This window comes from Mustela putorius, unplaced genomic scaffold (assembly GCF_011764305.1).
Source record: "Mustela putorius furo isolate JIRA1106 unplaced genomic scaffold, ASM1176430v1.1 tig00003867_pilon_pilon_pilon, whole genome shotgun sequence".
Taxonomy (NCBI): Eukaryota; Metazoa; Chordata; class Mammalia; order Carnivora; family Mustelidae; genus Mustela; species Mustela putorius.
In genome coordinates this window covers 26126275-26137032 of record NW_025422019.1, presented here as the reverse complement: position 1 = coordinate 26137032, position 10758 = coordinate 26126275, and the positions used below count along the sequence as shown (strand labels likewise).

The 10758-nt window shown below is 39.3% G+C and overlaps 1 pseudogene; it reads left to right on the top strand.

The window, feature by feature from the left end:
• Positions 1-7193: 7193 nt before the first annotated feature.
• On the top strand, positions 7194-7408 carry LOC123387921 (annotated as a pseudogene).
• Positions 7409-10758: the final 3350 nt, after the last annotated feature.

Here is a 10758-nt window from a genome sequence, read left to right as displayed (position 1 = left end):
ATATCCATTTAATTCTTAGTCGATCATAGCAGTCTCTAAATTTCTGAGCAGCCCTTTCCTATCAGTCAAGTGGTCCATAAAATTCATCCAAACATTAATAAATATGTATTGAGCCCAGTATAGTTTCCTAGGGCTGCCTGGATAACAAAGTATCAGAAATCGAGTGGCTTAAAATAACAGAAATGTCTTCTCTCACGGGTCTGGAGGCTAGAAATCCGAGATCAATGTGTTGGCAGGACCACACTCCCTCTGAAAGCTGGAAGGGAGGATGCTTCTTTGTCTCCTCCAGCTCCTCAGAGCCCCTGGTGCTCCTTGGCAAGTGGCAACATGACTTCAATCTCGGCTTCTATCTTCACATGGCCATATTCCCTTGATGTCTCTGTCTGTATCGCCTCTCTTTCTATAGACACTGGTCATATTGGATGAGGCCTACCCTAGGTCAGTATGATCTCATATCTGGATTACATCTACAAAGACCCTATTTCCAAATAAAGTAACCCTCCCAGGTACAGAGCATTAGGACTTCAACTTCTTGGGGCAGGGGGTGGAATTTAACCCATTACAAGCATTTACTAAGTACCAGGCAATTGCACTGGGGAATTTTTATCACTTTATCCTGAAAGAATCCTGTGAAATCTGTTGTGGAATTCATTAGCAAAATGTTGTTGAAGATACTCTTACTTCATCATAGAGAGTCATCTCTTTGCAAATTCAGGAAAAAGTGTCCTCAGACTCAGTATGAAGAATCAAGGTTCTTCCAGTTGTCTCTGAATCATTTTAGATGCTATTAGTCTCATAACTGATCTTATTTCTTTCTTTAAGTTGGCTGCTAACAAGTTAAGAATCCAATTTGGACCCACCACAAATAAGTATGTAATAACCTCATAATTGTATTTTATATTTTTCTATCTTATTTTATTTTATCTTATCTCTATCTTATTTTTCTACTTACTTCTTTTTGTCACCTACAGGTTTTTATCTTTTTTAAAAAAGATTTTATTTATTTATTTGACAGTGATCACAAGTAGGCAGAGAGAGAGGAAGGAAAGCAATCTCCCCAGTAAGCAGGGAGCCCAATCCAGGGCTCAATCCCAGGACTCTGAGATCATGACCCAAGCCAAAGGCAGAGGCTTTAACCCACTGAGCCACCCAGGCACCCCACTTACAGGTTTTTATCTTGTCCATGCATTTTGGAAATGATATTAAATGATTCATTTTGGAGCAAATTTATTATAAATAACTTACTACAAAGAAAATATTTAATAGGAGAGACCCAAATGAATTTCATTTTCCCTAAAACAAAAACAATTTAAAAGCCAAAATACACTGTGAAAATGAATGCATTCCAAATACTAACTTATCTGTTCTCAATGAGTAAGAATAACCAAGTATTAATGATAACATCATAGGACATTTATAAGCTAGGTTGAATCCTCACGTAATACTAACACTAGGGGGAAAACTTTGAAGAAAAGTTTCTGAAAACTTCTGTATGCCCTATAATGAATGAAAAAGAAAACAAAGGGACTAACATGATCACTTGCTTCAGGTATCTGAAAGCTATCAATAGCAGATAGAAGAAGCATTGTATTTCCAGAGTCAGATTAGTATCAGTAAGTATAGATATTACAAAACAGAGTGAAAAGAACTAATAATTCAAGATGATCAACATTAGAAATGATTGTGCCATTCTCAACTCTCCATTATTAGAAATGTTTGAGCTAAAGCACATCATCAGTCAGGGATCTGAAATAATGGATCTCAGTATTAGTAATTATTTGGCTCTAGGAACCAAATTTCCTTCCATCCAACTCCAAAAGCCTACGATCAATGATTAATAAAAACATACTGCCATTGTTTTATTACAATTGGACCCATTTAAACAATTCCAAAATTTATAATAATTTCACAATTAGAAAAGAGCTAGACATAGTAATAGGTCTATCTAGGCACCAGTTGTGTACCAAAACTTCCTTTCTACAATTGTACTGCAGAACACAACCACAAAATAAAGAATTTGGATAAGCAGGCTGTATATCATCTCACCAATTTCAAAAAGAAGCAACTAAATTTTAGCAAGAAAAAAATCGTCCAATGACATGAATGAAATCTATATAGCATAACCAGAATTATAAATTGCCAGCTCTGTGATTATAATGGAGATACAGCCATACCACCTTCCAAAGAATCAGAAAATCATGACAACCGTTACCCAACCATTCAACTCAAACCATATGTGACTTCTTCTTAAGCAATATCCAAACATCTAGTTTCCAAATCCAGTCAGTGAAAGGCATGGGGTAACCCTGTGGCTCTTTAGGTGATGACTATGAATGTGCTCCAGAGTCTCCCAACTTTCAGGCCATATCTGTGCACCTTGGCCATTGTTATAACTCAAGGTTTTTCCTACTCGCCTATCACTGAGCCAAATTTCCATATGGCAGGATGCTAGGACTCACCTGGTCATCTCCCTATAAACAGGTCTACTGTGCTGTGCTGCCCTTTGATTCCTGGGTTTTCTTTCGAATGCATGTGCACTCAGTTTAGTAGATGAGATCATTATTCCTTTTTTCCCTTTTCCTGATGGATGACAAACTATTGCAACAAAAACTGAGCAGTCCCTTCATGTTATTTCTGGCTTTACCAGTGACCTGCTCTGTAACTTTACCCAAGTCACTCACTCCTTCTACGGACAGGGTCCTTCAGTGGTAAACCGGAGGTTGTTAGTTTCAGCAGATCATATTCAGGTCAAACTAAAATCTGCACAGGAAAGCTCCTATAGACAAGGAAAAGTATTATCAGTACTGTTGCTGTTTGACCAATACAGCTGCAGAACTTAAAGATTTAAGGTCTCCCCATGGATTTCACTGTGGCCTCCAGAATCTGAGATTTAATTTTAAAAGAATTAAATTTCCAGTCTGCTTTCCAGGGGTAACTGTGAAAACGTATGCTGACAGACTGTTGTCTTCAGAGGCAAAATCCAGACACACTAAGACAATGCCACAGCTTGAACAGGGGTGACCCTTTCCCATTCATCTTAATGGAGTGTTAAACTTGAAGCCTAATTAGGTCCACTTAAATGCCAACATTATTATACTTTTCTCTGCTTATCTTCATACCAGAAACAATCAACTAATGCACTCATTTAATCTGAGTGCGTGCAACGATCACATCCAGACACCCTGTCATTTTGATAGTCTACTCTGCAGTCATAAAAGTACAAGTTTTAAACTTCCACTTGGTTGTTTTTAATTATCCACATAATTAGATTACTTTCTATTACCTTGAAATTTTAGAGGTGAGACTGTATACACATATATATAACATTCGTAAGGCAGTGGAGCCTGATGGCTATTCCCATAATGAGAAGCTGGTATCAAACTTGCTCCCAGGATAACAAACTAAGATGTGTTAAATGAAAGATTCCATTCCTGCCCTTCAGAGAAGGCTCACAGTTTATCCTTCGTATATGCGCCTAAGCTTTCAACATTCCCCTTCTGATTCATCATTGCTGTGTGGACTCTATTTTAATGTTGAATCCTGTGACCAACCTTGGAAGAAATAGAATTAAAAAATACATAAATCCATGCTTGCCTATTTTGTAACTAGGAGGATCCAGATCTAGGCCCTTAATTCAAAGTCCCTGACTACCTTATAAAATATCTCGTAAAAGTATATTTATTTACTCATGGCTATAAGGAGATTAGTCTGTTTTTCTTTAATGGTCTCTGGGCCAAGATGGCATATAAGAAAAATTTCTGGAAGTTTGTCACACAGGCTTAGGGATAAAGACATCAGTGCATGTCTTCAAAATAGGACAAATTCTCACCCCTCTGCCTACACACCTCCCACTTAGGCTATACCCCATGTGCCTCAGCATCTGAATGTCAAAGAATATGAGGCTTAGAGGGACGTTTCCCAAAGGTGTCTGTAACAGACATTGCTAGTGCTCTCTTTGGTTTTCCAACCATTCCTAGGTACACAGAAAACTAAATTCCTTAGCCCCTTTTGCAGTTGAGTGGGACTATGACTAATGCTGGCCAGTGGACTGGGACAAGGAGGCCACTTCAGGGAGGAAGTACTTAAGAGCCAATGCATAATCCCTAATGTTCTCTTTCACTGCTTAGACAAACCCTAAAGCCCCACGTCGAGAGAAAAGTGTCATGAGGTAGAAACAGCCCAGAATGTTTGGTTTCCAACTGGAGGACCCCTAGAGAGATGCCTGGGCCAGCAGAAGATCTGCATCACTGAAAATAACACTAAAATTTTGGTTAACCATTGAGATTGTAGTGTTGCTTGTTGCTACAATATTACCTAGCCTATCTGGTCTAAAACAATGTGTCAGAATTAATTTCCAAGCCAAATCTCCCTAGGTGGACTCCCACATGTAACTGTCATCTCTGCCTCCTTCTAGCTTACAAACAAAGGTTCAAGAATCATTCTGGACAGTCCAGCAAACTCCAGTTTCCTTCTTCGCTTTTGATTCCCTCATCTTTCGTACTTTGATCTTGAAAGATGTGAATTAAGTCGCATCACTGGCTGCTTTTTTCCATAAAGAAAGATGAGAGAAGACTGTCACTCTCAATGCTCAGAGCATTTTCTAGAAATAGAGAATTGGCATCCAAAACCAGACCAAAGTCAGAGAGGGCTAGGTAAAAAGCTCTTAGGTAAAACCTTAAAATTCAAGTTTACATTATCCAAATAGACACTGGTACAAATGCCCATTGGCTAACTACAGAAATGGGGCACAATCCAGAGAGCCATTGCAGAGGACTGGAAGGACAAAAGATGTACATAATCTTTAAAAGGGGACTTAGTTGGGGCACCTTGGTGGCTCAGTGGGTTAAGCCTCTGCCTTCAGCTCAGGTCGTGATCCCAGGGTCCTGGGATCGAGCCCCGCATAGGGCTCTCTGCTCAGCAGGGAGCCTGCTTCCTCCTCTCTCTCTGCCTGCCTCTCTGACAACTTGTGATCTCTGTCTGTCAAATAAATAAGTAAAATCTTTTTAAAAAGGGGGGGGCTTAGTTAATAAAAATACCAACTTACCGACTTATATCTGAATTGAGCTAAGTGTAGGCTTCTCAACTTTGTAGGACTCAGCTCCTTCCTGACCCTCTCTTCTATCTACACACTCTCATTAGTGAACTCATCCATTCATTCGCTGGATCATGAGCTAACGAATCCAACATCTTGATCCCTAGCCATGATCATCCCCCATAAATCCAAATTTGCATAACCAATCATTACTTGAGATCCTCATTTGTATGCCAAATAAAACTTTCAAAATTCACACACATGAAAGAGGAAGTATGAGTCCCTCTTCCCAATCCCAACTGACTTCTGCCCCAGGAATCTCCATCTCTGTAAGTAGCACTCATCTCCCTAGAGACTGAAACAATATTCAAGCACAGGGCTTCCCAAACTCTAATGAATATATGAATCACCTGGTGGTCTTCTAATTCAGTAGGTCTGAGTTATAGCAGATAATTCTGCATTTATAACAAGTTTCAAATGATGTGATGCTGCTGGTCCTCAAATCACATTATTGAATAGCAAGGACCTTGGAGATAATTCTTGGTGCCTCTGTTTCCCTAATGCACATTCTCTACACATATTCAATTGGTAAGGCCTAATCAACCACATTTTTCCAGAATCTATTTTCCAACTCACAACACCTAGTCAGTAGCACCATCACCTTTCCCCTGTACCACTGACATAGATGCCCATCTAGTCATCTGTTTCTACTTTGTCCCCCACTCTGTGGGGTGTTTTGTCCACTGCAGCAGCAAGATACCAATCACAACAGATCACTACTAGCCAAAAGTTTTGTCTTTCACACCTACACTTAAATCCCATTAATGACTTTAGAGTGGCCCCTGCCTGTCCTTCAGCCTCATCTGGTATCATTCATGCTCCATCCCAGGATGATCAAGCCACACCAATCTTTCATTCCTTAAATTTGCCCCTCAGTCCCACCTTGAGGCATTTTACACCAGCTGCTCCATCTGCCCTTGATCTTTCACATGGCTGGCTCCTTCTTGTCATTCAAATCACAGCTTAAATGTCATCCAGAATGACCTTCCTGAGCACCCAATAGGAAATAGCCACTCTGTAACCTGTCTTTTGGTATCAAATCACTGTTTTATTTCTCTGCACTTTACTTATGCCACGGGATATTTTTCTGGATTATTTATTTGCTCATGTTCTGTCTCTCTCCCTCCCTCCCTACCTCACTCTCAATCATCACTCGCTCTCCCCTTCCGTCTTCTTCTCTCCATCTCTTCCCACCCACACTGAGAGGGAAGCACCACGAGAGTAGAAACTATGCCCGATCTCATCATGAGCCCTGCATCTAGGTCAATTCCTAGAATGTAGTAGGTACTCAACCACAACTTGATGTATGACGACATGAGTAAATGATTGAAGGAAAAGTTCTAGAGGCTACTGCAGAGTGAGAGGGGACATGCAAGTGCCTGGCATACAGACCTTCCACCTTGTCCTACAGGATCCTTCTTAATTTCTTATCTGAGTCCATCCAATTCCACATGGTATATTTACAAGTGAAGACGATCATCTGGGGGGTCGGTTGTCATCATTTTTGTCATCAGAGAACCTTGTGTTTCATCGTTTCTGCCACAAGTATTAGAATTCAGCTTATTTCAAAATAAGCCAGCCAGGTTCTTAAAGAGAGCAGTCCCTCTGAGCATGGACTTCATTTCCATGACTCTCCACTGGTCACTTTCACCCAAGAACTTTAACTTCCCACCCATCTATTATTTGAAGGGCTGGGGATTGAGGGTTGGGGTGGAGCTTACTCATAGAGATTTGAATATGCAGTTTGATAGGATTATTATAAAATATACACATGGAAACAAGGAGATTCTAATGGATTACAAAGTGTAGTCCCCCAACTGGTGCTATCTACGTCACCTGGGAGCTTGTTGAAAATGCAAATTCCCAGGCCCTGCCCCTGGCCTTCTGAACAGAAACGCTGGGGATTGGCCCAAGTAATCTCTGCTTTCAAGGTTCAGATGATTCTGATGCCTACTACAATTTGAGAGCTACCGACTCAAACCATTCGCACATACCACCATGACTTTCCATTGCTCAGGAAACACTCAAGAATACTTAGTCTATTCTTTGTTTCTTGAAGCTTATGGTGCCAGACTCGTGCTATTTTGTGCCCCTCTGAGCCATGCCTCATAGAATTGATAAAATCAAGCACTCTCTGCTCACAGCTACGTGAAAGGATGCCAAATATGCATATATATATATTTATAAAAGGATAAGGTGAAGTCTAAAGTTCAGTGCAGCAGATACCCTTTATATCTTGTCATCACAGACAAAGAGAAGGCAGAATAACTGAAGCAGCCCCTGCCCCCTCAGTTTGGTGGGAAGGAGCTGAAATGAACTCGGCACTCTGATTTCAATTGTATTAAAATTTTAAAAATTCATAAAAAATACTTAGTCTAGGCATTAAACAATATCCCAAAGAGTGACTCAGACCTGCACAAATTGAGTCTTAGCAAGCAGATATTCTGGAATGTTTGACTAACTGTAGTTTATCCAAGAAACCGGACTCAACCAAACTCCTTCACTCAACTTCTTTTTACCTTCTTTATCATTCTCTGTTGTTCCCTCCAATGTAGCTAACAGCACTCCAGTGAGACAGCTGGTTCTTGGTATCTGAGGAAAGAAATGACACCTGATTCTTTAACTCTGCTGGGCAACTGTCTTATAAATACACACAAACACACACACACACACAGCACTTATTCAGTTGCTAAAAGAAATTCCAAGTGTGCAGTCATAGCTGAACTATATGTCAGTCACCCAGTTGCTCAATGAACCAAATCTCAGCAACCTCGACATGTATTCAATTCAGGCAGATGTGATATTCTTAGCTTCACAACCACAACATCTACCTGCTTTCAGTTTTGATCCTAGAAATATTTCTGTGTCAGCCATCACCAGTTTCAAGATGAGAACTTACATAAGTTAGTGGTGAGGGAATTTGCTTAGAAAAAGGGTGGGGGAGGGCTAGTACTTGGGTGCACTGATTCCCAGTGTTGGTGGCTAAAATCCATGGAATCACTGTGGATCCATATTTTATTAAAACAAAAGCAGATATTATAGATCATTTTGTAGGTCATGGTTTGCATGAATTGCTCTAGTCACATGTGGAGACAAAGACCTTTTCTCTACTACCCAGCTCCTGTATATTTATTGATTCCTATTAAATTTCCCAGTTGTCAAAAAGAAAAAACAGTAGTATTATGAATAGAGTCATAAATTAAGGGTGATATTATCACAGAAGACTGAGATGAAGAATATAGAAGACACTCCAAGAAATATTAAAAAAAAAAAAAAACTTAGTCATCACGTGGTTATATATGGGGATTGTGCACATAAGAAAAACATTAGTGAGGGGCACCTGGGTGGCTCAGTCAATTAAGCATGAGACTCTTGATTTCAGCTCAGGCCATGATCCCGGGGTCATGGCATCCACCCTGTGTGGGGTTCCACATTCAACAGGGAATCTGCTTGAGACTCTCTCTCCCCCTTTCCTTCTCTCCTCCCTTGACTGCTTTCTCTCTGTCCACCCCTCTCCCCACTCCCCACCCTGTTTGCTAAGGTGAGTAAATGAATCTTAAAAAAAGAAAAAAGAAAAATTTAGAGAGAAATTAAAACAATGTTGGAAAGGTGTTACTTAGATTACCCTAACATATCCTAAAATGTCATTCATTCTTATGTGAATTTTGTCTTCTGACCAATCAGACAAGACTCCTTATATTACAAAAAAAAAAAAGAAAGAAAGAAACTCACAGAAATATTGATCTTATTCATCAATACCAATATTATGAAAAAATTCTACTTTGATTTAAATATTGTCATAATTGTAATACTATTTCACAATTACATCAGACATGATTACTGAGGCCTTCATATGCTTATCGTACATTGTTAATTTTAATAATTATTATGAACTTATGAGGAGAACAGAACAAAGATTATTCTCCCTGCTCAAAATATCAACATGTGAGTCAGAGATATTAAATTTAATCAAGACCACATAACTAAGCCACATGGAGCTGAAGTGAATACCAGATCTAGCACTTTTTCTTTTATGTAACACAAACTTGACTGCTATCCCCAGATATCCAACAGGGTGGTAGAAGAAATCTTTCTTCAGTAATTTAATGTTGCTTTACTCTATCCTGATTATGGGCTTTTTTTTTTTTTTTTTAAGTCATAATGACAAATGTTGTTTTAAACAGTATATTCACTGACTGATATGAGAACTCACCTTCTGAAGACCCAGGCCCATTCCACACTTAGCAATGTTTCTCATCATGCTAATGTAAAATGTTGTGGGTAGCAACAGCAGGGAGGAAAGAGAAACATTCATCACATGAAGAAATGGCACATATTGATTTTTCTTGCCATTTTATGAGACAGGTAATACAATTTCATTGCCTATTCAATATGAAAATTGGACTTAATGGAGTTATGGTTTATGATTTGGCCATTGTGTCATACTTCTCTTCCAACAATCTCCTCTCCATCTCAGACTCTAACCCACAACACCAGGCAACCAGATAGCTAGGTCTACCCATTTAGGACCAAATGCCATTGGTTCTGCTGAACCTGAAACACAGCATATCAAAGAAATGATAAATAGACACCAGTCTCTACAAGGTATTCACCTCAAGTAACCATGCCTGGAGAGCACTGGAGTGCATGCCTACAAGGGTCGCCCTCCGTAGCACAAAAGAAAGGGCCACACTGCCCCAGAAAAAATGGCTAGCAATGTGAAGGTCATGGTAATTTAGGAATTTATTAGTTGTGGCAGGGTTTGTTTCAGAAAAGGCATAGTCTTAAAAGGCAGAAGGTGTTAGGTTTGATCTTCTCTTTTTGGCTTTTTTCCGTGAAACCAGTTGCTAGTGTTGGGAGACAGTTTTCTGTAGGTCTCTCATTTTCTGTATATCTTGCAAACAGAAACACTGACTTCTTTTATCCCATATTATCTGTGCAAGGATATTTGTGTAGTGGGTACTCATGGAAGATAGAGATGTTATCCCCAGCCCAGGTAATGGACCAGCAAGCTTATTTCCCAGTATAAAACTTACAGATTCTCCAAGTGCCGGATTCCCCCCCCCCCATAACACAATTTAACTGTCCCTGTGGGGGTCACCTCCCTTAGTATCACTCAGTAAGAAGGGAGCAAATATGCTGATGTTTACGCTGTTTGCTGAGTTGTAAGTAATAAAGTCCTTCTTTGTCTCTGATCAAAATCTCTCTTGCTGACTTGGCCTTAAAATGCCCAGGTAAAAATAATGGATATAAGAGTTATGGTCCTTTATATTCAGTTTGTCTTAGGTGAGTTTGTGGTGTTAGTCACACTTCCCTGCTACAGAAATTAGTACTGTCTTTTACTGTTGGTCTTTGGTATTCTTGGCCTAAAAAAGGAAAAAAAATTAAAGAGAAAGTATTTATGGCAAAACTTTTATTCAATACTAAAAAGTAAAAAATACTAAGAAATAATTTACATGTTTGCCTGCAAGGACAAATCAGATTAAAATAAATTTCGATTTACAATAGCCAAATTACAGAAAGGGCCCAAATGTCCATCAACTGATGAATGGATAAAGAAGATAAAGACAATGGAATATTATTCAGCCATGAAAAAGAATGAAATTATGCCATTTGCAACAATGTGGACGGAGCTTATGAGTATAATACTAAGTGAAATAAGTCAG